This window comes from Aquarana catesbeiana, linkage group LG03 (genome assembly GCF_042186555.1).
Source record: "Aquarana catesbeiana isolate 2022-GZ linkage group LG03, ASM4218655v1, whole genome shotgun sequence".
NCBI lineage: Eukaryota > Metazoa > Chordata > Amphibia > Anura > Ranidae > Aquarana > Aquarana catesbeiana.
The window spans coordinates 464,568,823-464,596,540 of NC_133326.1; the positions used below are offsets into that span (position 1 = coordinate 464,568,823).

Below are 27,718 nucleotides of genomic sequence, written 5' to 3' on the forward strand. Positions count from 1 at the left end.
TGTTCTTCTATAGCACTCAGCATGCCTGCCATTTAGCACTGTCACCCTTCTATAGAGCACAATATATATCATTGTTTGAGCTGAGCATAATGCATCAGAGCACATAACACAGCCTACTCTCTGACAACCCTCTTTACAATGACATTGTAAATCAGACTGGGACAGCTAGGTGTGGATTTCGGATTTACAATCTCCTCCCACTTGCTAAGCAAACTTTAAAAGCCATTGCGAAATTCAACTTGTCTTCTTAAACTTTTCAGTTGTGTGTCATGCCGGCTGGCAGGGAGGGGCCTAATCCCAGCACAGGGAAAAGTTTCATTGTAACCAGTCTGATTACTCTGCAGTGACAACTCTGGATGTTTTTAAATCTCTGCTAAGGTAGATTGGGTTTTAAAGTCATTTAATGGAGACACCGCACCTCTGAATCACATTATATGAGACTGAAGCCTGGACTGAATGGATGTTTTCACCTTTAATTACAGTGAGTAAACAGAAAACTGCCAGTACTATGTATGGTGTGACTTTGATTATGTGACATTTTCTGGAATTAAAAATGAAAAGTATAAGCTTTGTAGGGGAGTCGATTGTATAATCTATAGAAACGGCACATAAAATGCATAAGAACCTTTGAACTGTTAGAATGTGTTTCTTTCTTCTTTGTTTTTATTGCTGTGTTTTTTTTGTTTGTTTTTTTTGATGAGCACATCTGTCTAAGGGCTAGTTCACACCAGAACCTATTGCGGGAAACCTGTATTCCGTTCATGTTTCCTGCACCGTGTTCAGATTTACTATCAATCTGCACTGGATGTCAATGCAATTGATAAAAAGAAAAAACTGTAAGCGCAAATATAGCACTGGGTGTCAGTGCAATGCTAACAAAACCCCAAACGCAGTGCATTTGCCTGCATTTTGTAAAAATTGTCGTACATGCACTACTTTTGTTGTGGTCCAGTGCGATTTCAGCCCAATTCAAATGAGTGAGCTATAATCACACTGCTCCCAGATTGCATGTGAATTGCACAGGAATGAACAGCGCTTTCCAGTGTGATTCATGGTGTAAACTGGCTCTTAAGCCCACCACACAATCTACAATCTTATCTTTAGATCTACCAATGACTATGTACTGCCAGGGCTTGCCTATTTGGATATAAATTCATTGCAAAGTTTGGGTAGGTGCTCATATTACATCGTTTTTAACTCGGAGACACCATACACACTATTGGATTTTCTGCAGATTTTTGTCTTCAGATTTACCAAAACCATATAATATGAGGTCAAACCTTAAGAGTTTCAATTTGTATGCAATCAGGCAGGCCCTTGCACTACGTGGTTCTGGTAAATCTGAAGACAAAAATCTGCAGAAAATCTAATAGTGTGTATGGGGCCTAAGGCTTAATGTACACAGGGCGTTTTTAAAACCTCTCCTGAATGATCTAACTTGACAGATTATAACCAACGTTTGAAAAAGTTAGTTTAGCCGCGTTAGCGTTGAGATTTTTTTTTTTTTTTTTTAATGGTCAAAAATGTATATCTATTAAAAACGCCTGTAAACAAAAGACGGCTAAACGTGACTTACTGTGTTTACAAGCTGTACAGGCATTTGACGTTTCAAATGCCTCTGAACATCCCTCCTGAACGCGCTTTTTATTTTTGCTTTCCAAAAAATGCTTCTAAACTCAACTGCCTAGAAACGACCCTGTGTACATGTACTGATAAGAGAGTTTGGGGCAGCTGAAAACAACACTCAACTGCTCCTACACATCCGTTTACCAGTATTTCCATGCAGGTCTGTTTGATCTGCAGAGCAGTGCACAGTTCAGGAATCCTAACAACTGTGATTGATGAATTCTTTGAAAATTGGATGAACCTATATGAATATGTTTAGTGATACAAAAACTATGCAGTTCGCTGATTAGCCTAATTTGTGAATCATTTTGCTCTTCACTTTCCATTAGTGTGCAGATTAATTTAGTGGAACAAAAGGGTTGATGCAGGCTTCCTGCAGATGAATAAGGCTCCATTTGCATGGCAACTAGAGGCGGTGTGAATGACTGCGGCAGGAATCTGCTAGCAGCTATGCATGGCTGTCTGCAGAGCCAGCGATTTTACCTGTAGTGATTGCTACTGGATACACTGATTACCATAAGTAATTGCTGGCTCTGCCATGGGTTGCTGTGGCTGCCCTCACCTGTCATTGAAATGTAAAGGGCTTGGTGGCTGCAGCTAGCCACTAACAACAAGTGAAGACAAAAAAGCTGCAGGAATCAGCAGTTTTCTGTCACTATCATTTACACCAGCCTAGCGCTCATGCAAACTGCACTGCTGTTAGAAATCACGGGGCCCTATACAACCTACCGAGGCTGAAAGGTACTGAAGACATAGATTTTTCAGTTCCTTTCTCTGCAGCCTCTGCTGCACAGATGAATGAATGGGAAAAGTTCTGAGGCTTCCTGCTGATTCACAAACCAAGGTATAGTAAACAGTTTACTATGGTTCATTGGGTGAATGAACAAAGGAGTGATTGGAACCAATTGCTCACTGCGTTCATTCAGAAAAGGAAGGGGCCAGTAAATTACATATTTACCGGCCCTTTCTCCCGCCCCCCATCCTGCAACATCTCCCTTTGTGCCCATAGCAGCTGCCAGCGGGAGAGGAGAGCAGGAAAGCCTAAAAAACACTGTGGGGGGGGGAAGGGGCACACAGGGGGTCTGGACAAAAAATGAAGTGCAGTGCACCCAGAGGGAGAAAGAGGAGAGACTGGTAGCACTGCAGGGTGGCAGTGGAGGATCGGTGTCTGCAATGTATATAGATCCCTAAATTAGACAAGCTACAGAAAAATCCCTCTGATGGGACTTTAAAGGGCATAGACTCCAAAAAGATCAGGTAATATTAATATAAAAGATCAATGTTTTATTTAGAAAATATTAAAACAGGAGTTTTAAGTATAGGATTGGGGCTGGGTTCACGCTATAACACTCAGCGGCTCCCAGCAGGAGTCCAGTGTGTCTCCATTTACCGTTTCAGGTCTAATTTCAGCACACATTTTTGGCAGAATTTGGACCTAAAAGAGACCAAAAGATGCACAGGACTCCTGTGCAGATCGCACCGGAGCAGCTGCGGAGATGTGTGAATCAGTTCCATAGAAAGCCGGTCACAATGTCCTGCTATGCGAACTGGATGTGGAGAAAACAGTATTCAATTCGCATAGGTGTGAACCCAGCCTAAAACAGTACAATTGATTCAGTTGCAGTGATGATACACAATAATTACAAAGCAAATAACCACAGTGCTCCTGTTAGTGGAACACACACATATACAGAGTATACCCAACATGTTTCGAGATATAGCGTTGTTCCTCTTCTTCAAGGGTGAGTGGTTTTAAATGTAACATAGTATCTATAATTAACAAAGGAAAAATACTATTAAAAAATATTTACAATAACATAATTGTAAGCACAGATATTCACTGACCATATGGATATAAGGCAATATCGTAGACATCCACATCAGTTAAAAACAAGGATTTTTGCAGCCATATGTTAGCCAGGAGTCCAGAGGGTAAGGAGCAAAGTGATCCAGCCTAAGACCACCCACAAAGCACACTCAACCCAACCCCATATGGAACGCCGCACCACAGGCCAAAAATGGGGTAAGTATGGCAATATAAGAAAGAAGCATCGATGTCCAAAGTTTGATTGGAATATAATACTTTCCATTCTAAGGCCCATCATAATACCCACCTAAGCCTTTGAGGTAAAAGGGAGCTCAATGAAAAACTCCAGAATACCCAAAGAGGGGATACAGACAACAATTTTCTTCATTCACCTAAAAGCATAATGTTTCATACAGGTGAGGTGAAGAAAGGAAGAGATAGAGGACGAAACAGTATGATGTATGACTGCATTTAGGGCCAATTTTTCCTTGAACTGCCATCTAGGGATAAGCTGAACACCCCCCCCCCTGTTCGGTTCGCAGTAGGCAAAACATTTTTGAGAACGCTGTTAGTCTATGGGACGCAAATGTGAGAAATCAAAAGTGCTCATTTTAAAGGCTTATATGCATGTTATTGTCATAAAAAGTGTTTGGGGACCTGGGTCCTGCCCCAGGGGACATGTATATGTATATATATCCATGCAAAAAAAAGTCTTAAAAACTGACTTTTTTTTGGGAGCAGTGATTTTAATAATGCTTAAAGTGAAACAATAAAAATGAAATATTCCTTTAAATATCATGCCACTACCACAGCAAAATTACATTTCTAAAGGAAAAAATGCCATTTAAAACTGCTCGCGGCTGTAATGCATTTATAAAAATGCTATAAAAGGCCCAATAGCATAACTCCGCGCCAAAAGCCTTTTAAGGAATTGATGTTACCTGAATGTAGTTTTAGTTTTCACCTAAATAGGACATAAACTAAGCAGATTTCTATATTTATGTCAGCAGCTGCTGTCAAGCAAAACATATATACAAAATGACAATAAAAAGTCCCACATATTATTGTGTCCTTAGAATGTCATAGCAGCGCTCATGTCAAATAGTCCAACTAAGACAAGCTTTTATATGATTTCAACAAATAAGAATGAAGTGATAAAGTTCAAACGCATATAAAGATAAGGCGAAGAAATTATCCTTTGGGGGTAAACTCACCAGATGGCCAAAATTTAAATGCCTTTTGTAATAATCTTTACATTACATTCCGCTTCAAAAACACATCCAACAGCTCTGCTAGTGTTCTTTACTGGGTATACATGGCTTCAAATGAGCAGGATCATGTGAAAGAATAAAGATATCCACATAGCGTAATCCTGTTTATAAACATTTTATTGTTGCCAATGCCCCCCTTACAAAACATACGTACTAGTTAAAAGTGTTTGACAGCGTGGTCACCAGTTGCCAGTCATACTGTGGAGGAAGACGTCTGCAACCGCAATCGCTGTCTCCTATTCCTGGTATTCCGACTGGCCGTGACCCGCAAATGTCACTTCCGGTTTGTCGTAGAGATCACGTACCTGATGTGTGTGATCTCTACGACAAACCATAATCGCAGTGCATTATAGGGCGTTCCGCTGCACTCCCTACTGCCATCCAAAAGATGCAATAGGACAGTACTGTCGTCCCTCCTGCTCAGTAGATTCCCGGGCCCCCTATATAACTGATAGGGCCTGGGTCCAGTACAGGAGGCTGACTGTACTGCCTTATCAGCGGCCCTGCATGCAAATGTAGCCTTATTTCTCTGCATGATTGACTTCTTTTTTTTTTCTTATAAATAATCTTTATTGGCATTTTTTAATTTACAAACCTTCAACAGGCATATTAAAACAATCTCAATTCCAGGCAAGCATAAAACACTTAAACAAGAACCCATATACCTCCCCATCCGTGCCCACCCTAATCCGGTTACATCTATTAATTTTATCCACCGGTTGGGTTTTTGTACTAAATATTTAGGCATTAAGTAGCCATTTTCCCCTTAACCCGCCTACTTATCCCTATTCCCCTCCCACCCTAGTCCAAGTCCTGCCTCCATTCTCTTAGTCTTGACATCCTATACTTATTAGCCATGGGTTCCACATCTTTTCGAATTTTTTAAGGTTCCCTCTTCTAACATAAAGGGCTCTCTCCTTCCATACTATATCGTTCACTATCTTAACCCATTCCTCAACTGTCGGGGGGAGGATTGTTTGCCATCTTTGCATAATAAGTTTTCGGGCTTGGTACAGGCATCTCAAAACCGCTATTTTAACCGCTACTTCCTCTGGACCCCAAGGTTTATAGCCAAGGATACAGAGTCTAATATCTACCTCCAAAGGTATCCCCCACCTGCTACTAATGGACTCTACTACCCCAAGCCAGTAACGAACTAGCCTGGGGCACCTCCATACCATGTGTATCAAGTCACCCTCCTCCCCACACCTAGGGCAACTGGCATCTGATCTTACGCCAAAGCGGAATAATTTTTTTGTGGTGTAATATGCTCTATGTACTAACATTAAATGGGAGAACCTCTGTGCAGGAGAAACTGAGACCTCCTGCCCTATCTCCAGTATTTCCCTCCATTGTACATCTGTTAGTTTCCCCACGTCCATCTCCCAGCCCTCCCTGCAGCCAAGGTGCACTGATCCTGCAATGCTCTTATTACACAGTTGGGCATATATCCCTGAGATGAAACCCTTTATCTTCCCAGATTTGACCACTTTCTGAAGCAGTGCCGCGTCTGTCCATACCAGGGGGCTTGCCCTAAATTGTACACCCAAGGCATTTCTCATTTGTAGATACCTAAAGAATGTTTGTCTGGGAATACCATTTTCCTTCTGGAGGTCCTCAAAAGTTTTTAATACGTTCCCTTTGTATAGCTGGAATAGTCTATTTATGCCCCATCTTGCCCATTCCTTAAATTCTCCCATGGCCATGATCTCCTGTAGATTCCTATTATGCCAAAGGGGGTGTATTCTGTAAACCCAGCATATCCCATTGTACTCTTAGTTACCTTCCAGACTTTTATTATCAACTTGGATGTTGGTCCCTTGCCAGGCAGAGAATCTGCCTCCAGTGCCTCCACCACCATTTTGTGTGGCGCATCCAAGGTTAACAGACCCCTGTCAGCATTTCCAACCCCTATATGCTGCAACTGTGCTGCCAGGAAGTAACACCCTGGATGCGGGAGGGCCATTCCTCCTTCTTTAACTGGTAGTTGTAAGCTCTGAAGGCTGATCCTAGCCTTCCCCCTCCTCCATAGGAGCTCCCTAAATAGCGTGTCGATTTTTTTAAACCACCTTTTATTCACCCACACCGGTGAATTATGTAACAAGTATAATAGTTGAGGCAGCCACACCATCTTGATTAGGTTGCCTCTCCCTGCTACAGACAGGGGCAACCGGCTCCAGATATCTATTTTACGCTTAAATTTACCCAACAATGGAGCTATGTTATCTTCAATATACTGGTTAGAATCTTTTGTCATATTTATACCCAGATAGCGAATTGCTGAGACAACTTTTAGGTGGGATATTCCCAACAACACAGAGCTATTAGGGGTGTCTATTGGCATTAATGCCGATTTCCTCCAATTCACCACTAAACCTGACACCTTACCAAACCTCTCCATGGTATCCATTACCTGCCTAAGGGAGTTTCCCATATCTCCAAGAAACAGCAGGACATCGTCGGCATATAGGGCAATCCTCTCCTCTCCTGTTCTTCTTACAAACCCCTCTATCTTTGAACTAGACCTGATATGAATTGCTAATGGCTCCATGGCAAGGGCAAAAAGCAGGGGGGACAGAGGGCACCCCTGTCTTGTCCCCCTTTCTAGCCATATTTTCTCTGAAAAATCTTTATTGACCTTAACCCTCGCACTTGGGCCCTTATACAATATTTTTATCCATTTTATAAAGACCGGGCCTAGGCCAAACTCCTCCAGAGCCCGCCAGAGATAGGTCCACTCCAGGCTGTCAAAGGCCTTGGTTATGTCTAAGGACACCACCGCTCTTGATCCCATATTCTCTGTCGGGGTCTGGAGGTTCAAATATACCCTCCTGATGTTCATACTCGTGGTCCTGTGGGAGATAAATCCCGTTTGGTGCGGGTGTATGAGTTTATGAGTAATTTTGTTAAGCCTGGCCGCCAAAACCTTCGCCAGGATCTTGGCGTCCGTACACAACAGGGATATTGGCCTATATGCCGACGGTTCCAACGGGTCACCCCCCTCTTTATGGAGTAGAATAATATTTGTTTCAGTCATAGAAACAGGCAAACTCCCTGCCTGTAAAGCCCAATTCAATGTTTTAAGTAATTCTGGAAGCAAAGTCTTCCCGTATTGCTTATAGGTTTCTACCGGAAGGCCATCCGGCCCCGGGGATTTTTGGTTTGCCATTCCATTTACCGCTTGTTGTAATTCAGCTAATGTAATAGGCGCATCTAAGCCCTCTCTGTCCTCTTCAGCCACCGTGGGGACCCGTATATCCTTAAAAAAATTATCCATGTCCTCCCCTCCAGCACTCCCCTGTGACCTGTACAGATTTTCATAATACTTCCCAAATGCGTCCCTTATTACTAAGTTCTGAGAGGATATCTCACCATTTGGGGTCCTAATTGCAGGGATCGTCGAGGAGGAGGAATTGGTTTTCACCAAGTGAGCCAGCATACGTCCCACACTTTCTCCTTCCCCATAGGACCGTTGCTTCTGAAAGAGCTGCTTATTCTCACCCTTCTTTAAGACTGCTGTTCTGTAGGCCTCCTGTTTATCCTCCCATATCTTTTGTCTCTCTGGTGTTGGGTCCTCTAGAAATTGCTTTTCAGCCGTCTCCAACTCCCTCCTAATCCCTTCCTCCCACTCCCTTGCCTTTTTTTTAACCCCTGCCACCCCCTGGATCAGAATACCCCTAAGGAATGCCTTCAATGCGTCCCATTGTATACCTGCTGTAGTTGAACCTTCATTGGTTTTTATAAAATCTTTTAACTTCTTTATTATTCTTTCTGGATCCCCCATTAACTCCAACCAGTATGGACTTAGTTTCCAGAATCCTCTAACCTCCCTACCCCCTATACCAACTGAGGTCACCATCAGAGAGTGATCCGAGACCCCTCTCGGAAAGTATATTACCTCCTTTATCATTGGAATCGCTTCCGCATTGCCCAGGGTCATATCTATTCTGGATAGGGTGGAGTGGGGGGCCGAAAAACAGGAATATTGCCTTACTCCAGGATTCCGGACCCTCCATACATCCATCAGACCTGCCTCTTCTAGGAACTGGCCCAACCTACCCTCTGCTACGTTATTTATTTGGGCTCTCGGTGGGAATCTATCCAAGTCCCTATTCATCACCTCATTAAAATCCCCTACAACTATTACTGGGGTATCTATTTTATCCAGCATAAATTCCATTAGGTTATACAGTACCTCCAGTTTAAAAGGCGGAGGGATATAAATGTTGGCTATAACATACATTCTGTTTTCAATTGAACAGTGTAGAAAAATATAGCGACCCATACTATCTACCCTGGCCTGCCTACAGGAGAACACCACACCTCTTGTCACCATTATGCTGACCCCCCTAGAATAGGAATAGTAAACCGAATGGTACTGGGCCTGAAACCTCCTGCTTGGAAGATATTTCATTGTTTCCTTTGTCAAGTGGGTCTCCTGTAGGCAAACCAACCCCACTCTCCTTATCTCCAACAGCGAAAAAATGGCAGACCTCTTATTTGGATTCCCCATCCCCCGAATGTTCCAAGAGCCTATATTAAGAACCTTGGACTGCATCATACATACAACAGAAGGAAATTGGCGCCCAGAAACCCAGTTGTATCAAATCCGAACAGAATGGGCACTCTAACTTTAGGCCTGGTATATTGCCTTACACCTAGTAGTAATCCCACCCTACCCAAAATAACTCCAAACCTCGTGAGACAGCTGAAACACAACCCTTCTATTAATACCATAATGTGCATTCGAACCCTTAGGGCATATCTTGTAGTTTTAATACTATCTTCTAGTGAACATTCCAAGTGTCCCCCTTTATCTTCCATTTTTCTTGTATCTAGTGTTCTTAGCATATTTGCCTCACATGTGCTTACCCCAACTTCCCCCCTCCCCCCTTCTACCTCCCTGTGTGCCACCCCAAGTTCTAAGTGCATTTTAAATTCTCTCTGTCTTAACTTTACCATCCCCCCTCCTCCCCCCCACCCAGCCACCCCCCCCCCCCTCCCCCACCTTACCAGGTTAGCCCTTGGGGCTTTATACGTGACCACCTCATATGTTCCTAGTGCTATACCCCTACCTAACATTCGCCCCCCTCCCACTACCAGTGATACCATATATGCCATATTTTAAGTGTAATATCCCCCTCTACCCACATTCCTGCTTTAACATACAAACATCCCTCTTCCATTCTATACCAAGTCCACATTCCTTCCCATAGACCATATCAAGTTATCGGATGTCCTAACTCTCTGGGCTGCGTTCCTTAGGTTTCAGTCTGTGTTTGTTTTCTTCATATCAGCACGTTGCTCCTATTGGAGAATCAAAGAAGAGGACCTCCCCAGATACTTCCACTCGTAGCCTGGCTGGGTACAGTAGGGCATACTTAACTTCAAATCTTCGTAAAGTACGTTTAATATCCAAAAAACCCTCCCTGCGTCTCTGCAGCTCCGGTGAAAAGTCCGAAAAAAAAGAAATTCTTGCTCCATTGTAGAAGACAGGCCCCTTCTCTCTCGCTTTACGTAGCAAAATTATTTTGTCGTAGTGGTTCAGGAATTTCATTAGTAAGGACCTAGGGCAGCCTCCAGGAAGCGGAGCCCTAAAAGGGACCCAATGGGCTCTCTCAATCGCAAACTGCAGGGAGAATACGTCTCTTCTGAATATTTCTATGAGCCATCCTTCCAGAAAAGCAATAGGGCTATGCCCCTCACATCTCTCTGGGAGGCCCATTATCCTTATGTTATCCCTTCTCAGGCGGTTTTCCATTTCATCCATTTTCTCATTAATTCTGCCCATTTGCTCCTTCATGGTTTTAACATCTTTCTGTAGGGGAAATACATCATCCTCTATTTGACTCACTCTTCCTTCTAGGCCGGTTATCCTGTCTATTGCCTTTTGCAGTTCTTGCTTTATTAGTAACAGTTCATCTTTAACCTCTTTCATTTGACAGCTTAACCCCTCCATTGATATTTTACATGAATTAATCGCTTGTAATACCTCCCTTAAGGTAGGTTTTGCCTCTGTAACAGAAACGGTGGCTAGTAATGGCATATGGGCCTTTTCTACCACCCCTGTACCTTTATTAAGATTCGGGTTCTTGTGTCCTATTCCGACTGGAGCTGATGACACCTGTCCCTGACTTTTCCTATCCCCGGAGGCTTTGACTTGCGGTATTTGCCCATCTTTTGTGGGTGTCTGTTCAGGGGTATGTGAAAATCTCTCCAGTTTTGCTGCTGCTGCTGCCGCCTGGTTTCCCTTCTCCTTTGCTGACCTCAATGATTGGGGCCCCAAATTCTCCATGTTAACCGGCTCTTCCCCCCTCCTCCTTGACATTGCTATTGTTGACTTTATATAGCCAGGTACCAGAGAACACCAGGGGGGGAAAAACGGAGAGAAAAAACAATAAACTGCGGGAGCCTGATTGCACAGACAAACACTGTCCTTTTTTAATAAAGAAGCACCATCAGCGGCCCTTCTACCTTCAATCAATCGGAATTCATATTTATTCAGCTTAAATACTTAGTGCATTTAGCAATGCCCAGTACACTAATCAAATGTACAGTCCTCAATCCCCCTGTTGTAGTATAGGGTCACATGAGCATTTTCCCTTTGCCAGGCACGGTAGTTTGACAGATCTAGACCCAATTTCAAAGTCCCGCTCACCTGCCTGCTCCGGTCTTCAGGTTTCCAGGGTACAGCATCTAGCCCCCCCGACTAACCTCCAGGAGTGTTGCCGTCCCCCTTAACACCGGTATTCCAGGGGCCCTCCAACTCCGCGGTCGCCGGCTTCCTCCTTCACCACTCTACAGCGTCCTCCTGTTACCGCTCCACTTGTTCAGGATCACACAGGCGCAGCAGCTCCGGCCGGTTCAATTCCGTGCAGTTAGCTGTTTCAAGTGCCGGTCTCTCCGTCTAGAGGCACCTCACCGCTCCACACTCGCCACTAGTCACTCCGGGTCCCAGGCTGCCCAGTGATGGCAGCTGGACAAACGCTCCAGGAATTGCAGGTACTCAGTGAGGAGACTCTCACCTCGCTGCTCACTCACACCCCGCACACCATCCACTTCCACATCCGGTCACGCCCCCCTGCATGATTGACTTCTAAACGGCCTGCATCCATCCTTTTGTTCAGCACTAAATGAATCTGCACACAGATGGAAAGTGAAAAGCATACGGATTCACAAATTAGGCTTACCAGCTCTTTTTTACTTCAGCGAGCTGCGAGCCAAGCTCACAAACAATGAGATGGCTGTAGGGCGGGAATGACTGGGCCCTTAGCTTATTAGAGTAAAAAAGGCGTGAGTACAGAGTTTAGCTAGAGCACAGGTGAATGCCTATGCGCATGCGTGCAAATATTCACACTCAGATGTGAACACCTATGCACATGCGTGCATGTTAACCATTAATGCTGGTGCCAAATTCATGCCTCCCAACATTTTGAGATGGGAATGAGGAATACCTACCAGTAAATGTATGTAGGCACAGAACACCCCCCCGTCACACCCCCTAAAGGAAAATTAACCAAAAAAAAGGTTCATTAAATCCAGGGCATTTTTTACCACTACTATTCCGTTATATTGGCTTTTAAAATTTACAAATGCAGCAATTTATGATTTGGATGAAAGGTTTAGCACTGGAAAACACTTTTTGAAAGACAAAAAATGCATTTTATATACACCTCTATAGATCAGACCAAAATGAGGGACAAATGAGGGGGAAAAAGGCACATTGCTCCAAATCAGGGACAGTTCCTCGAAATCGGGGACAGTTGGGAGCTATGCAAACTGGCTATATAAGGGCAGCAGCTGCACTAGTGCATTTCTGTCTGATCTGCAGCTTTACCCATGTTCCTGTGCCCTGTATATTGATTCCTGTGGTTTGGATTGGAAAAAAGTTCTAGTAGACTAGAAAGAGTTCGGAGGATGCCCAAGCACATCTCTAGCCGAACTTCAATCTCCTTCTTCTTCCTTTCTTCTTTCTTCTTTCTTCTTTCTTCTTTCTTCCTTTTTCTTTCTTCTTTTTTCCTTTTTCTTTCTTCTTTTTTCCTTTTTCTTTCTTCTTTTTCCTTTTCTTTTTCTTTCTTCTTCTTTTTCTTTTTACTTTTCCTCTCAAGCTGCGGGCCTGGTAATTTCTGCCTCATAGCTCACGTAAACAAAGAGGCAGGAATGACCAGGCCTGCAGTTCATTGGAGTGAAGGGGAAAAAAAAGTGTAAGCTCCTCTTTGCTCTGGAGCTACTGATTGTTTAGCTTTTGATGAAAGTAACCTACATTTATACATTGTTTTAAAAATATAAAATATTTTTTTTTTTTTTCACTATCACATACTCATTTTAAAAAGGCTGGCAAGTATAATCAAAGCGTTAGGCAGTTTTTGATTTTCAGATTGAGCATTGGGATAGGAGGTCAGCAGCAGGCAGCAGTTTCAGCTCTGAATTGTGTGCTCTCATTATTATTATTATTATTATTATTATTATTATTATTATTATTATTGTAAAAATAATACAGGATTTATATAGCACCAACAGTTTGCACGCTGCTTTACAACATGAGGGCAGACAGTACAGTTACAATACAATTCAATACAGGAGGAATCAGAGCCCTGCTTGTTAGAGCTTACAATCGAAGAGGGAGAGTGAAGTGATACAAAAGGTAATAACTCTGGGGAATGAGTTAATTATAGAAAAGGCTTCTCTGAAGAGAGAAGTTTTCAGGGATCGCCTAAAAGTGGTTAGAGTTGAGATAGTCGGACAGATTGGGGTAGGGAATTCCAAAGGATTGGAGCAGCTCAGGTGAAGTCCTGGAGGCGAGTATGTGAGGAGGTGATGAGGGAGCTAGAGAGCAGGAGGTCTTGGGAGGAATCGAGAGGAAAATTTGGTTGGTATTTTGAGACTAGGCTAGTGATGTAGCTGGAAGTTGTGGATGGCTTTGTAAGTTATTGTTAGTATTTTGAATTGAATTTGTTGGGTGAGTGGAAGCCAATAGAGGGATTGGCAGAGAGTGGTAGAAGACGCTGAGCGGTTTGTAAGGTGGATAAGTCTGGCAGCAGCATTCATGATGCCAATTACTAGCAGAAATGATGACTTCTTTTAGGGCCTGTTCACACTACCTGCACTCTAAAATGCTGTTTTATCTTGGTTCGCAGCTATGCGGTTGCAATTTTTAAATCCGCTTTTTTTTTTATGCGTTTTTGCATGCAGTTTTCATGTATTTTGTGTATATAGCTTGTTGCTAAGGAGCAGGTTGGGAAGCTGGCTGCAGCATCCTTTATCAATCGATAGGAAAAAAAAGAGTTCCTGGCAAAAAATCTGGGAAAAAAACAGCGTGGGGTCCCTCCAAAAGGGCCTGGTATGGATTTGGAGGGGAACCCCACGCCAAAATTATTTTAAAAAATGGTGTAGGATCCCTCTAAAATCCATACCAGACCCTTATCTGATCATGCAGCCTGGCACGTCAGGATAGAGAGTCACTGCCTTTACTCCCAAAGACACAGGGCAATAGCAGCCGTGGGTTTGTTTCTATTCTACAGCACTGGGTTGGGCTGTGTAATGGAAGTCATTCATTTATAACTTTTATGAGTAAATAAAGCTGCCCCTATGTGTCTTGGGCTCTCCTGTGCCTTGTGGGAGCCTAGAACATCTATGGCCAGAGTCAGGATGGCAAGCAGAGGGGTATCAAGGAATCTCCCCTGTGATCAATGAACCCAAAAGTGCTCAGCTCCGGGTGCTTTGAGGTCCAGGGCTTGGAACCTGGCTGAATATTTCCAGTGACCAACATATCAGGACTCTGTGTCCTCTATTTGCATGCCCTTAGGGCACTTTCACACTGGGGTGGGGGGCGTTGGCGGTAAATCGCAGCTATTTTTAGTGGCACTTTACCATGGTTTTAGCGGCGCTTTTTGGCCACTATTGGTGCCCTTTTAACCCCCCGCTAGCAACCGAAAAAGGGTTAAAAGCTCCGCTGCTGCTTTGCGGGCGCTTCGCCAACGCTGGCCATTGATTTCACTGGCAGGGGCATTTTAGGAGCAGTGTTTTCACCGCTCCTGCAATGCCCCAAACATGTTGCTTGCAGGACTTTTTTCCTGTCCTGCAAGCGCACCGTCCCAGTGTGAAAAGCACTCGGGCTTTCACACTCGGGTGGCAGGGGAGGCGTTATTCAGGCGCTTTACAGACACTATTTTTAGCCCTTTAGCACCTAAAAAAAAAAAAAAAAAAAAAAAAAAACGCCTCAGTATGAAAGAAGCCAAAGAATTCAGAGAACTCCTGTCCCCGCACACATGTGTATGTATACACCATGTGCACAACACATTTTTGGCATCACTGTAAACTCCAGAGTGAGAATAATAATTCCAGAGCCATTATTTGTGGTTAAGTGTAATCTGATGGGCTGTAAAGGCTTTTAAAGTAGTCCCTATAGACAAGTTAGGACATCATAGTTTTTTGCTGTTCCACAGGAGCATGCAGTTTCTACGTGTAGTCTACGTTTCCAGCATTGCAAACAGAAAGTTGCACGATTTAGAGTGCGACTTTGAGTGCAGCTTTGATCCAACTTGATGCTCTCTGGATCAAAGTAGCATCAAAGCATTGCAGGTACAAGAAAAAGAAGGATTGCAGGCACCTTTTCAAAAGCGCTGATTTTCAAAGTCGCATAAATGGAAAGGGTACCATTTAAAATCAATGAGCTGTGACTTGTCAGGTGACTTTGGACACCACAAAGTTTCACGATTTAGAGTGCAACTTTGATCCAACTTTACACTCTCTGGATCAAAGTTGCAGCAAAGTATTGCAGGTACATTTTCAAAGTCGTATAGATGGGAACAGGTGCCCCCCCCTCCTGCATCCAGCTCCCTTCTCCTGTGCACAGCTATACTGTATATGTGCATTGCACCTCCCATTCCCCCTGTGTGGATGGGGCTTTTTATTTCTTCATTTTCGCTTGAATTAGGATGTACAATGAGAGAACACTGGGTGGGAACCTATGATTAGCTCCTCCCATCGTGTATACACCCACTGGCTAACCAGGAACAGTGTCCCTCCCAGGAAGTGATGTCATTAGCTGTCAGCAACCACACCCTCTGGCTGATTTTACTCTCAGAAGGAAGTAGAATTGAAGTCATGTGGCGGCACTGGATACTGCACAATAAAGGTAGAAAAACTGGGATTTTTTAATTTTGAGACATAAGGCTGAACTTAGCTCACATTAATGATTGCAGGGTGAGAATTTAAGTGTTGGGTTGGACTTCCACTTTAAGCTTGACTTATTTGGTACCTACTTTGTTAAAGCTGTGCTATCTTGTATATTTCATAGAAATTTGAAAATAATTTTAGTGTGTGTGTGTGTGTGTGTGTGTGTGCATCTAAATTAATTTGAGTATATTTTGTACTAAAATTTTAGATTTGCTAAACCGGTATGCAAAGTTTTTTGACATACACAAATTGCACCTACCATCATTTTATTCTACAGATTGATCAGCATAAGGGTTAAAGACCCATGATCTTGAAAAATATTGTACTCTGGCAACTGTATGAGGTTAATAGCTGTAATGATAGTGTATTCAGCCTTTACATTACCTTTTATTGCCCAGGTCTTATTTTATATTGTCTTTTGGTGACAAATAAATTTGGGGGTGATATTATTTGATGATGATAGGGTGATACCTCTGCGCTTAGACTTTGCATTTGATCGCAACTTCTGTCATTTTACTGTAGTGCCTCTGTTTGTGAAAATACACCCAATTAGGAGTTATATAGTTACATAGTAGGTGAGGTTGAAAAAAGTCCATCAAGTCCAACCTGTGTGTGATTATGTGTCAGTATTACATTGTATATCCCTGTATGTTGCGGTCATTCAGGTGCTTATCTAATAGTTTCTTAAAGCTATCGATGCTCCCCGCTGAGACCACCGCCTGTGGAAGGGAATTCCACATCCTTGCCGCTTTTACAGTAAAGAACCCTCTACGTAGTTTAAGGTTAAAGCTCTTTTCTTCTAATTTTAATGAATGGCCACGAGTCTTGTTAAACTCTCTTCTGCGAAAAAGTTTTATTTCTATTGTAGGGTCACCAGTACGGAATTTGTATATTGAAATCATATCCCCTCTCAAGCATCTCTTCTCCAGAGAGAATAAGTTCAGTGCTTGCAACCTATCCTCATAACTAAGATCCTCCAGACCCTTTTAGTAGCTTTATTGCCCTTCTTTGTACTCGCTCCATTTCCAGTACATCCTTCCTGAGGACTGGTGCTCAGAACTGGACAGAATACTCTAGGTGCGGCCGGACCAGAGTCTTGTATAGTGGGAGAATTATCGTTTTATCTCTGGAGTTGATCTCCTTTTTAATGCATGCCAATATTCTGTTTGCTTTGTTAGCAGCAGCTTGGCATTGCATGCCATGCCGAGCCTATCATCTATTAGGACCCCCAGGTCCTTTTCCATCCCAGAATCTATGCTGATTACTGCTAATGATATCGTTCTCATTACTAAAATCTTGTATATAGTCCCTTATCGTCCCCTCCAAGAGTTTACATACTATTGATGTTAGGCTAACTGGTCTGTAATTCCCAGGGATGTATTTTGGGCCCTTTTTAAATATTGGTGCTACATTGGCTTTTTTCCAATCAGCTGGTACCATTCCAGTCAGTAGACTGTCAGTAAAAATTAGGAACAACGGTCTGGCAATCACTTGACTGAGTTCCCTAAGTACCCTCGGATGCAAGCCATCTGGTCCCAGTGATTTATTAATGTTAAGTTTCTCAAGTCTAATTTTAATTCTGTCCTCTGTTAACCATTGAGGTGCTTCCTGCGTTGTGTCATGAGGATAAACACTGTAGTTTTGGTTACTGAAGCCCCCCGATTCACTCGTGAAGACTGAGGAGAAGAATAAATTCAATACCTTCGCCATCTCCCCATCCTTTGTAACCAGATGTCCTTCCTCATTCTTTATGGGGCCAATATGGTCTGTCTTCCCTTTTTTACTGTTTACATACTTAAAGAATTTCTTGGGATTTTTTTTGCTCTCCTCCGCTATGAGTCATTCATGTTCTATCTTAGCTGTCCTAATTGCACCCTTACATTTCTTGTTGCATTCTTTATAAAGACTACATGGTTACATGCATTTTTTTTTCTTCACTTTGTAACCAGTAATGAAGCTGCAAGAAAGGTGGTTATTTGACCACCATTTTTCTATGAGACCTATAACGTTTCTTTAAAGTGTTGACCTCTTTCCGTTATTTAGAAAGAACCTCCAGTCCTAGTACACCCTTGCACCTTTTATCGACCTAATAGCATCAGTCATGCATAATTAAAGCCCAACCGGTCTAGCAGCACAGAGGATCATGCAGGACTGGAGCATCAGGTAAGTTAAACTTCTTTATCTGATCCCCTACATATAAATGAGCATTCAACCCTTGCAGTGCAGGCGCAGCCGCACAGCAAGGAAGGATTTTTAATCTTCCTGAGGTTTAGCTTTATTCTTACAATAGAACATATATAATGTAATATATTAAAAGCCTTATGATGAATGCTGTTTTTCTTCCCTATAGCGACCAAACGCAACATATGCAATCGTAGACAGTATGACCTAAACATAAATAATAAAAAAAAAAAAAACGACACTAAACTAATTAAATTTTATTTTTTTCCATTAACCATTTGCCTACAGGGCACTTGCACCCGCTTCCTGCCCAGGCCATCTTTCAGCTTTCAGCACTGTCGCACTTTGAATGACAATTGCGCAGTCATGCTACACTGTACCCAAAAATAGTTTTTATAATTTTCTTCACACAAATAGAGCTTTCTTTTGGTGGTATTTAATCACTGCTGGATTTTTTATTTTTTACTAAAAAAATAAACGCTATATATTGGAGCTATATTGTAATCAGGGCACTGATGATCAGTGCCCTGATTACATGTGTAATGTAGATGTCCCCCTGCGTGGAGATGCCGCTGATCGGCTCTCCTCGCCACACACTCTGTCAGTGTGAGGCGAAGAGCGCCTGATTACCGGCATCTTAATGTTTACATGTGACCGGCTGTGATTGGACACAGCCGATCACATGGTTAAAGAGCCGCAGACGCGGCTCTTTACAGAGATCGGGGTCACGCTGTGTCCTAGCAACACGGCACGGCCATGATCGCGCCCCCGCGGCTATTATCATGGTTTTATTTTTAAATAACATATAACTTGAGTAAAATTTCTACCAGCATTAATACATATAACACCTTTTCTAAAGAAAGCTACTCTGACTCAAGCTGAAATAAACTTCAAAAAACTTTAAAAATAAATAAATGTTTATCATTTAAATTTAAAAAAAATTTTTTTTTTTTTTGTAAACATCTAATAAGCCGCAATGAACGGGTTTGGGTGGGAAGCTCCGCTGGATGTTTCTCCCTCAGGTGACTGCCCATGGACTCTGGGAGAAAGCCCTTTTTATAGGGGACCCCTGGACTTCCAGAAGCTTCCATGGGGTCATATGACCTCTTTTTTTTTTTTTTTTAATCCAAAAAATTGGGGGGGGGGGGACCCTAAATCTAGAATATTCCAGGTCAGCTGACCTATCACAGACCCCCTCACTGATTTTAAACAGCGGGAGCCTTTAAACTGTCCCTGTCACGATCCCATAAGGAAAAGTGGGGCCTTAAAACAGGCTTACCCTCCTTTTCCCCGCATTCTACTATTTATTTTTCTTGTAATGCGCTCAAGAAATAGAAATGAGAATCCAACGTTTAATGTGAAGAAAATGTATTCCTTGACAAACTTTGAAAAATCACGTCCTGCTTGTTGCTGTGTAAGTTTACGGTGTATAATAATTTACAGCACATTCCTATCCAAAGATTGAGGAAGAAGAACCTGTGTATTGCTTACAACAATGATCTATGTAACCCTTGTGGCCAGTCATATGATGGGATCATACATAAGGGTTATTGGAGATGACATGCAGCTTCCCTTTTTTAATATTTGTTTTGCCTAAATAAATAAGGATGCAACTTGTAAACAAGCTCCATGCACACTGGATGTTAAAACAACTTTATAAAAATGGCAGCAGCTTTGCAGTGAGTCTTTCAGCGGTTTTTAACGTTTCTGCAATAATGTTTGTTAGCGTTTTTTTACGCGTTAGCGTTTTTGAACCCTTTTGTTTGTTTTTTTTAATTTTTTTTTTTTTTTTTTTTTTTTATAGATCAAAAACGTTAAACGCTGGTGAGCCACGTTTTTGAGCGTTTTTGGACGTTCATCAGAGTTTATGAGCGTTTGGTGTTTTTTGTGGTCAGAGAAACGACTCCTGAACGCGATTTTATGGCGTTCAGAAAACAGCTCATAAACTCCACTGCTGATAAACATCCAAAAACGTCCATATGTGCATGGGACACATAGGATAACAGATGGGAGTTTATGGGGTGTTAAAAAAAATGCCCAAACTCCCAAAAATGGCCGTTTATGAGCTTCAGTGTGCATGGAGCCTTACAGTATGTGTACTGTAATATAATTGTAACTTCATTACACTGAATATATATATATTTTTTTTTTTTTCATTCTGGTTAGCATAAGGGAGGATAACCCCTGTCAGTTTTTTGTTTGCCATCTGTATCCTATTTGGGAGATTTCCCTACACTTTCTATCTCATAGCCTATACAGAAAGTGATAGGAAATCCCTGCAAAGTCAGGGAAATCCCTGGTAGTTACCAGGATCACCAAACCTGGTGTCACAATTTTTAAGATTTTCCCTCCTGAGGTCATCTAGCAATGATCACTCAAAATTTGGGATTTTTTTCACTTTAACTCTTGGTTGATAATGGTCACCAGGAAAAATAGAGAAGGTGACTCTCTTTAACCATTTCAGCCCCGGACCATTTGGCAGCTCAGTGACCGGAGGACTTTTTACAATTTGGCACTGCGCTGCTTTAACTGGTAATTGTGCAGTCATGCAGTGTTGTACCCAAACAAAATTTTCATCCTTTTTGCTCACACAAATAGTTTTTGTTTGCTGCTATTTGATTGCCTCTGCGATATTTTTTTTTTTTTTTTTTTTTTTGCGATATAAATGGAAAAAGAACGGAAATTTAAAAAAAAAATTATATTTGCTAATTTTTGTTATAAGAAAAATCCAATAAACTCAATTTTAGTCATACATTTAGGCCAAAATGTATTCAGCCACATGTCTTTGGTAAAAAAAATGTAATTAAGCTTATATTTATTGGTTTGCGCAAAAGTTATAGCGTCTACAAACTAGAGTACATTTTATGGAATTTTTTTGGCAGCTTTTAGTTTGACTGCCTCATTTAGCACCTCATTTCTTGAGGTGCTAAAATGGCAGGGCAGTACAAAATCCCCCCAAATGACCCCATTTTGGAAAGTAGACACCCTAAGGAAATTGCTAAGGAGCATGTTGAGCCCATTTGAATATTTTATTTTTTTTGTCCCAAGTGATTTGAATAATGACAAAAAAAAAAAAAAAAAATTTACAAAAAGTTGTCACTAAATGATATATTGCTCACACATGTCATGGTTATATGTGGAATTTCACCCCAAAATACATTTTGCTGCTTCTCCTGAGTACGGATACCACATGTGTGGGACTTCTTGGGAGCCTAGCTGCGTACGGGGCCCTGAATACCAAGCAGCACATTCAGGATTTCTAAGGGTGTAAATTTTTTTATTTCACTCCTTACTACCTATCACAGTTTTGAAGGCCATAAAATGCCAAGATAGCACAACCCCCCCCCCCCCCCCCAATTACCCCATTTTGGAAAGTAGACTCCCCAAGCTATTTGTTGAGAGGCATGTTGAACATTTGTTGTACATTCTGCTGCTTCTCCCGAGTACGGGGATACTTTTTTGGGAGCCTAGCCGCGTACGGGCCCCGAAAATCAATCACCGCCTTCAGGCTTTCTCATGCCCTGTACACACGATCGGAAATTCAGTTATCAAAAGTCTGATGTGAGCTTTTGGTCAGAAATTCCAACCATGTGTATGCTCCATCGGACTTTTGCTGGCGGAATTCCCGCCAGCAAAAGATTGAGAGCATGTTCTCAATTTTTCGGTTGGAAAAAGTTCCGATCGGAAATTCCAATCGTCTGTACCTATTCGGACGCGCAAAATTCCTACGCATGCTCGGAAACAATTTGATGCATGCTCTGAAGCATTTAACTTCATTTTCTCGGCTTGTCGTAGTGTTGTACATCACCGCATTCTTGACGGTCGAAAGTTCAGAGAACTTTTGTGTGACCGTGTGTATGCAAGCCAAGCTTGAGTGGAATCCCGTCGGAAAAAACATCCAAGTTTTTTCCAATCCGATCGTGTGTATGCGGCATAAGGGTGTAAATTTTTGATTTCACTAAAACACACTATATTGCCAAAATGTTTGATAAAATAAAAAAGATGATCTTAGGCCGAGTACATGGATACCAAACACGACATGCTTTAAAATTGCGCAAAAAGGTGCAGCGGCAACAAACTACATACATTTTTAAAAGCCTTTACAGGTTACCACTTTAGATTTACGGAGGAGATCTACTGCTAAAATTGCTGCCCTCGATCTGACCTTCGTGGTGATACCTCACATGCATGGTGCAATTGCTGTTACAGGTTACCACTTTAGATTTACGGAGGAGGTCTACTGCTAAAATTACTGCCCTCGATCTGACCTTCGTGGTGATACCTCACATGCATGGTGCAATTGCTGTTTACATATGACGCCAGACCGACGCTTGCGTTCGCCTTTGCGCGAGAGCAGGGGGGGGGACAGGGGTGCTTTTAATTTATTTTGCTTTTTTATTTTATTTTTAAACTGTTCCTTTTTCATTATAATTTTTTTTTTTTTTTAATTTATCATTTTTATTGTTCTCTCAGGGAATATAAATATCCCCTATGATAGCAATAGGTAGTGACCGGTACTTTTTTTTTTGAAAAAATGTGAGAAAATGTTTTCCCAATTTCCCAATGGCGCTGTTTATATCCGGCAAAATCTAAGTCATGAAATCCTTGTAGCTTCCGGTTTCTTAGGCCATAGAGATGATTGGAGCCGTTCTGGACTCTGATCAGCTCTATGGTCAGCTGGTGGAACCTCCAGCTGCATTCTCAGGTTCCCTGTTGGGACAGGAGAGCCAGAGAAAACCATTAAAGACGGTGGGGGATTCCCTCCCACTAATTGTAAAAGCAGTCTAGAGGCTAATTAGCCGCTAGGATTGCTTTTACATGAAAGCCAACCGCTGGCTGAAAAGAATGATACCTAAACCCACAGGCATCATTCTGGTATAACCACTCAAAGTACAGCAACATATCAGTACATTGCTGGTCCTTGTTGGGCATATATTGTAATGTGTGTTTTTTTTTGTTTTTTTTTTTTTTCATGCAGCCTGTGGGCTGAACGAAAAAAAGATTGATCGGTGGGTATGCCCACCATTAGAATACCTCCCTTCATCCACCCACTTCTAATGTTCTATTGATGGGCATACATGCACCATTTTGTTTTTAACTGTGGTGGTGAAATCACCTCCGACAGCGCTGGAGTCACAGCTTTATGTAACATGGGAGCAAACGCTGTTGCTGTCAAGAATAAATACATCCACGCTGCAGTTGAATGGCGTAGCTGAAAACAAAAAAATGGTTAACAATAAAACACAAAAAAAAAATTGCAGAGTAGAATAAGTAAAAAAGAGCAGAACAATAGAGACAGAGAGAACAGTAAAACGACAACTAATTTTTTTTTTTTTCTTTTGTGTGGGGTGTTTTTTTTTTTTTTTTTTTTTTTTTTTACACTTTTATTTGTAACTGTAACGGTTCGGGTCTCTCAAAATGCGATGGCATCTTGGGAGACCCTGTGAATGTGTGTCCTAATCTGTGCAGTGCTGTACCCTACGCTAATACTCAACTAGTGTATGGTAGCGTTCAAAACATTCACCAACGCAAAGACCAGGATTGACACGACATTTTCTTTGGGGGCTCGTTGGGTAGGGGTACTCGGGAGGACATACGGAAAATGCCTCTCATGCAGCCGGCTTACTGCATTTGGATTGGGAAGGTGAGGTGGAGCACCGTCTGGAAACAGAAGGGCTCTGACGATCTCTTCCTGGAATTTAAGGAAGGATCCAGTCTGTCCTGAAGCACTGTATAGCACATGAGCATTCAGCAAAGCCAATTGAAATAAGTAGACAGACACTTTCATGTACCAGCATCTGGCATTACGGGCAATTGGTTATGGCGCCAACAACTGGTCGTTGAGGTCCACCCCTCCTATGTTAAGGTTGTATTTGTGGATACAGAGGGGTTTCTCCACAACACCAGTCGCCGTAGGAATTTGAACAGTCGTGTCTGCATAAAGGGAGGAAAGAACAAAAACATTCTTATTATCCCTCCACTTCACAGTGAGCAAATTATTACACTTGAAGCAGGCTCCCCCCCCCCCAGCCTAAGATGGGAATCTACAAGCCTCTGGGGTAAGCCCCGGCGATTAGGTCGCACGGTGCCACATGCGCCAATTTGATGAGCAAACAAGTGACTAAAAAGTGGCACGCGCGTGTAATAATTGTCCACATACAAATGGTACCCCTTTCTGAATAAGGGTGACACCAAGTCCCACACAATCTTACCAGAGCTCCCTATGTAGTCTGGGCAGTTCTCAGGCTCTATGTGACTACCTCTTCCCTCGTAAACCATAAAACTACATGTATGGCCTGTGGCCCTGTCACAGAGCTTATACATCATGACCCCGTATCTAGCACGCTTGCTGGGAAGATACTGTTTAAAAGACAAGCGGCCAAAAAACTTAATCAGGGACTCATCAGCGCAGACAACTTGATTGGGAGTAAACAAGGCTGCAAAACGTTGGTTGAAGTGGTTTGAGGGGCTGAATTTTGTAGAGCCAATCGTATCCAGGGTCTCCACGAGGATGACCGAGTTCATTGTTGTTGAAGTGCATGAAGCGCAAGATCTGCTCATTTCGTGCCCTGGCCATGGAAGCAGAGAACACGGGCATATGGTGAATTGGGTCAGTGGACCAATATGGTACCGCAACTCACTCTTTTTAGTTATGCCCATGTCGAGGGATAGGCCCAGAAAGGTTTTAAATTCGAAAACTAAAATTGGTTTCCAATCTCTGGCAAGGGAGGACTGGGGATTAGCGGCAGTGTATTGACCAGCATACAAATTGCTTTGGTCCACAATAGATCTATAGAGATCTTTGGTGAAAAACAGCGAATAAAAATCAAGTGACCTAAAATCAACTGTTTCCACCTGAATGCCAGGTTGGCCAGTGAATGGGGGAAGTATGGGTGCTGCAGAAGTGGTGGGCTCCCAATTCGGATTGGCGAATTCTGCAGGAAGGACACTATGGGCCCGACAGGCCTGTCTGTCTTCTTGGTGGCAGCAGGACACTGCTTGTGCTTGCCACCTCGCCAGCTTGAACTGCACTTATGGGACTCACCACGTCACCACGTGTTACTGCAGTGCTGGTTTGACTACAAACAGGGTGTACTAGGCCACTGGTGCTTGCCAGTTCACCAGAAGGAGTAGCGGCGCTAGTACTTCTCTGCTCCATACGAGAGCCCTGCAGTTCTTGCACCTCAACAGCAGAAGAAGATTGGGGTCTGGTACACCTGACCTTGGCAGGGACCACAACTCCGTCCTCAGAGCTATCTGTCATGGAGCCGCTGTCGTCTACAGGATCGTATTCTGAGCCTAAATCTGACAGATGAGTGACTTCCTCTTCACTATCTGTCATGCTCAGAAACATGTAGGCCTCATCTCTAGTGTACCTTCGATTTTACCATTTTGGGCTCTAAATTTACTGGTACGCTGGTGAGACTCACTGGTAAAAAAGCTCCTAGGCTGTCAGCAACTGTATCAAAACGATACAAAAAAACCTGTTAGCGATCGCAGGGATCAGGCCTCCAGAACAAGAAAACCGTTTAACCTTCTAGTTATACTTCAAGATCCAATCTTATGTAGCCATGCCCCCTTAGGGGTTGCTGTGTCTAGTGGTTCACCCGTTACCCTGCCCAGCCAGGCGACCATCCCAGTCACTCAGACAGAAACCAGTCCATTGCTTTGTTTTGTTTATTTGAGGGGGATTAAACTTGGATGGGGATTTGGGAATTATGGGATGCCCAGGAACATTTAGTGCAAAGTTGCTTAGGACTCAGATAAACACTCCTGTATATACACTTCACTCTTTTCTTTCTCCAGCACAAACGCTGCTCACCGTTTCCTCCTCCAGCACTTCACTTGCTGCAGACTGTTCCTCCATCAGTACTTCCCTTGCTGCAGACTGTCACTCCTCCAGACTAGCTAGCACAGCATGGGTAGGCCTGACACTGCTTCAGCTAGGCCTTGAACTGCCTTTTACGGGTAGGGACCTCGGGCCCCTGTGGTGTAGAATAGTCCAGGTACTAGCTGTCCTCTACTTGGCTACCACTCCCAGATAGCTTTCTTCATGCCCTGCCAGCCAGCCTGGCTGCAAAGACCCCTTTCCACTGTTCTGCACCCATCTCTCAAACTGCAATCTCCCAGTTCTCTCAGGCGTGCCTCCCCAGTCCTCCCGACTGTGCTCACTCACCAGCCCTCCCCGGCTGTGACCAGTAGTCCTCCATTGAAATTCTTAGAAGTGTTCTCTCCTGCTGTCCTCTACTTACTCTCTCATGTGCCTCTCCTTCCAGGACCTCGACACTCCTGGATGCACCCGAGCCCAGCCCAGGGTCACCCCAGCTCCCCATGGCCCCCAAAAGCCTCCACACCTCTCTCACTCCATCTCTTCCACCCAAACACGCCCCCCAGCTGGGCTGATCCCAGGTATTTAAGGAGGCCTGCCGCTGCCAATCTAAGTTGGGGATTGGTCAGGGCTCCTTAAGGGGACTTTCATACTGCCAGCGCTATTTTTAGCGGCGCTTTACCAACATTTTTGCAGCGCTTTTTGGCCGCCAGCGGGGGTGCTTTTCACCCCCGCTAGCGCCCAAAAAAGGGTTAAAACCGCCCGCAGGAGCGGTATATTCACTGCTTCTATAGCGCTGCAAAGAAGCTGCTTGTACTGCCAGCGCAGCGCCCGAGTGCTTTCACACTGGAATTGCAGCTGAGGCTTTTTCAGGCGCTTTACAGACGCTATTTTTAACACTAAAGCCTGAAAAACACCTCCAGTGTGAAAGGAGTCTAAGATACCACAGGCAGCTCCACCTCTCTTCACCTCCTCTCCCTCTAGAAAATCCTAGAAGGAAGAGGGAGGTAACCGAGAAGTGACACTGCCTGTGAGTCATCAGCTGCTGTCCTAAGCCACTCCCAGCCCAGAATAAAAACAAACATGCCTAGGAGCCAGCTTGGCCTGCCTAAATTTACCTACACTGTCAGGGAAACCTCACTCTAGCACCTCACTAACTGGAGGGTGCACCCATAGCTCCCAACTGTCCCTGATTTTGAGGGACTTTCCCTGATTGGGAACAATTTCCCTCTGCCTCTCTTTCCTCCTCATTTTTCCCTCATTTTGGTCTGATCTATATAGTTGTATATAAAATGTACTTTTTATCTTTCAAGAAGCCCAGCGCTAAACCTTTCATCTAATTTCTAAATTGCTGCATTTGTAAATTTTAATAGCCAATATAAAGGAATAGTATTGGTAAAAAAGCCCTTGTGGATTTAACTAACCCATCTTCTTCTTTTTTTTTTTTTTTTTTTTGTTCTCCTTTAAGGGGGTGTACTTTTTGCTGGTAGGTGTCCCTCATTCCAATCAGGGACTGGCTGTGGGTGATCAGGAAGTGAGAACCACCTCCTGAATTTAAGACCGAAAGGCAAAAAACGCTGCACTTGAGTGCAAAGAAAATCGCGCTGGGCCTAACAAGAAGGGAAATCCGTGTTTTTAAAAATATTTTACAGGAACAATACTTGGTGTTTTATAGTTGCTTAGTGAGATGTAAATATATCTACAGTATGTATCTATAACACTTTTCAAATAAGAATACAAATGCCAAAAAAATGTAAGGGCCAGCATTTTCTGCCTGCTTGTTGGCAGCCTGTGTAAACTGGATCATTAGGACAGTCCTGTCTTAAT

The 27,718-nt window shown here is 43.0% G+C and overlaps 1 long non-coding RNA gene across 3 annotated transcripts in view; it reads left to right on the plus strand.

Moving 5' to 3' along the window:
- Window positions 1-255: 255 nt before the first annotated feature.
- The window catches only part of LOC141132456 (uncharacterized), a 431,887-nt gene continuing 404,424 nt past the window's right edge, over window positions 256-27,718 (plus strand). For all 3 annotated transcript variants that reach the window (XR_012242906.1, XR_012242907.1, XR_012242908.1), the window contains exon 1: window positions 256-481. This is a non-coding gene — a long non-coding RNA (uncharacterized lncRNA). The remainder of the gene's footprint in view (window positions 482-27,718) is intronic.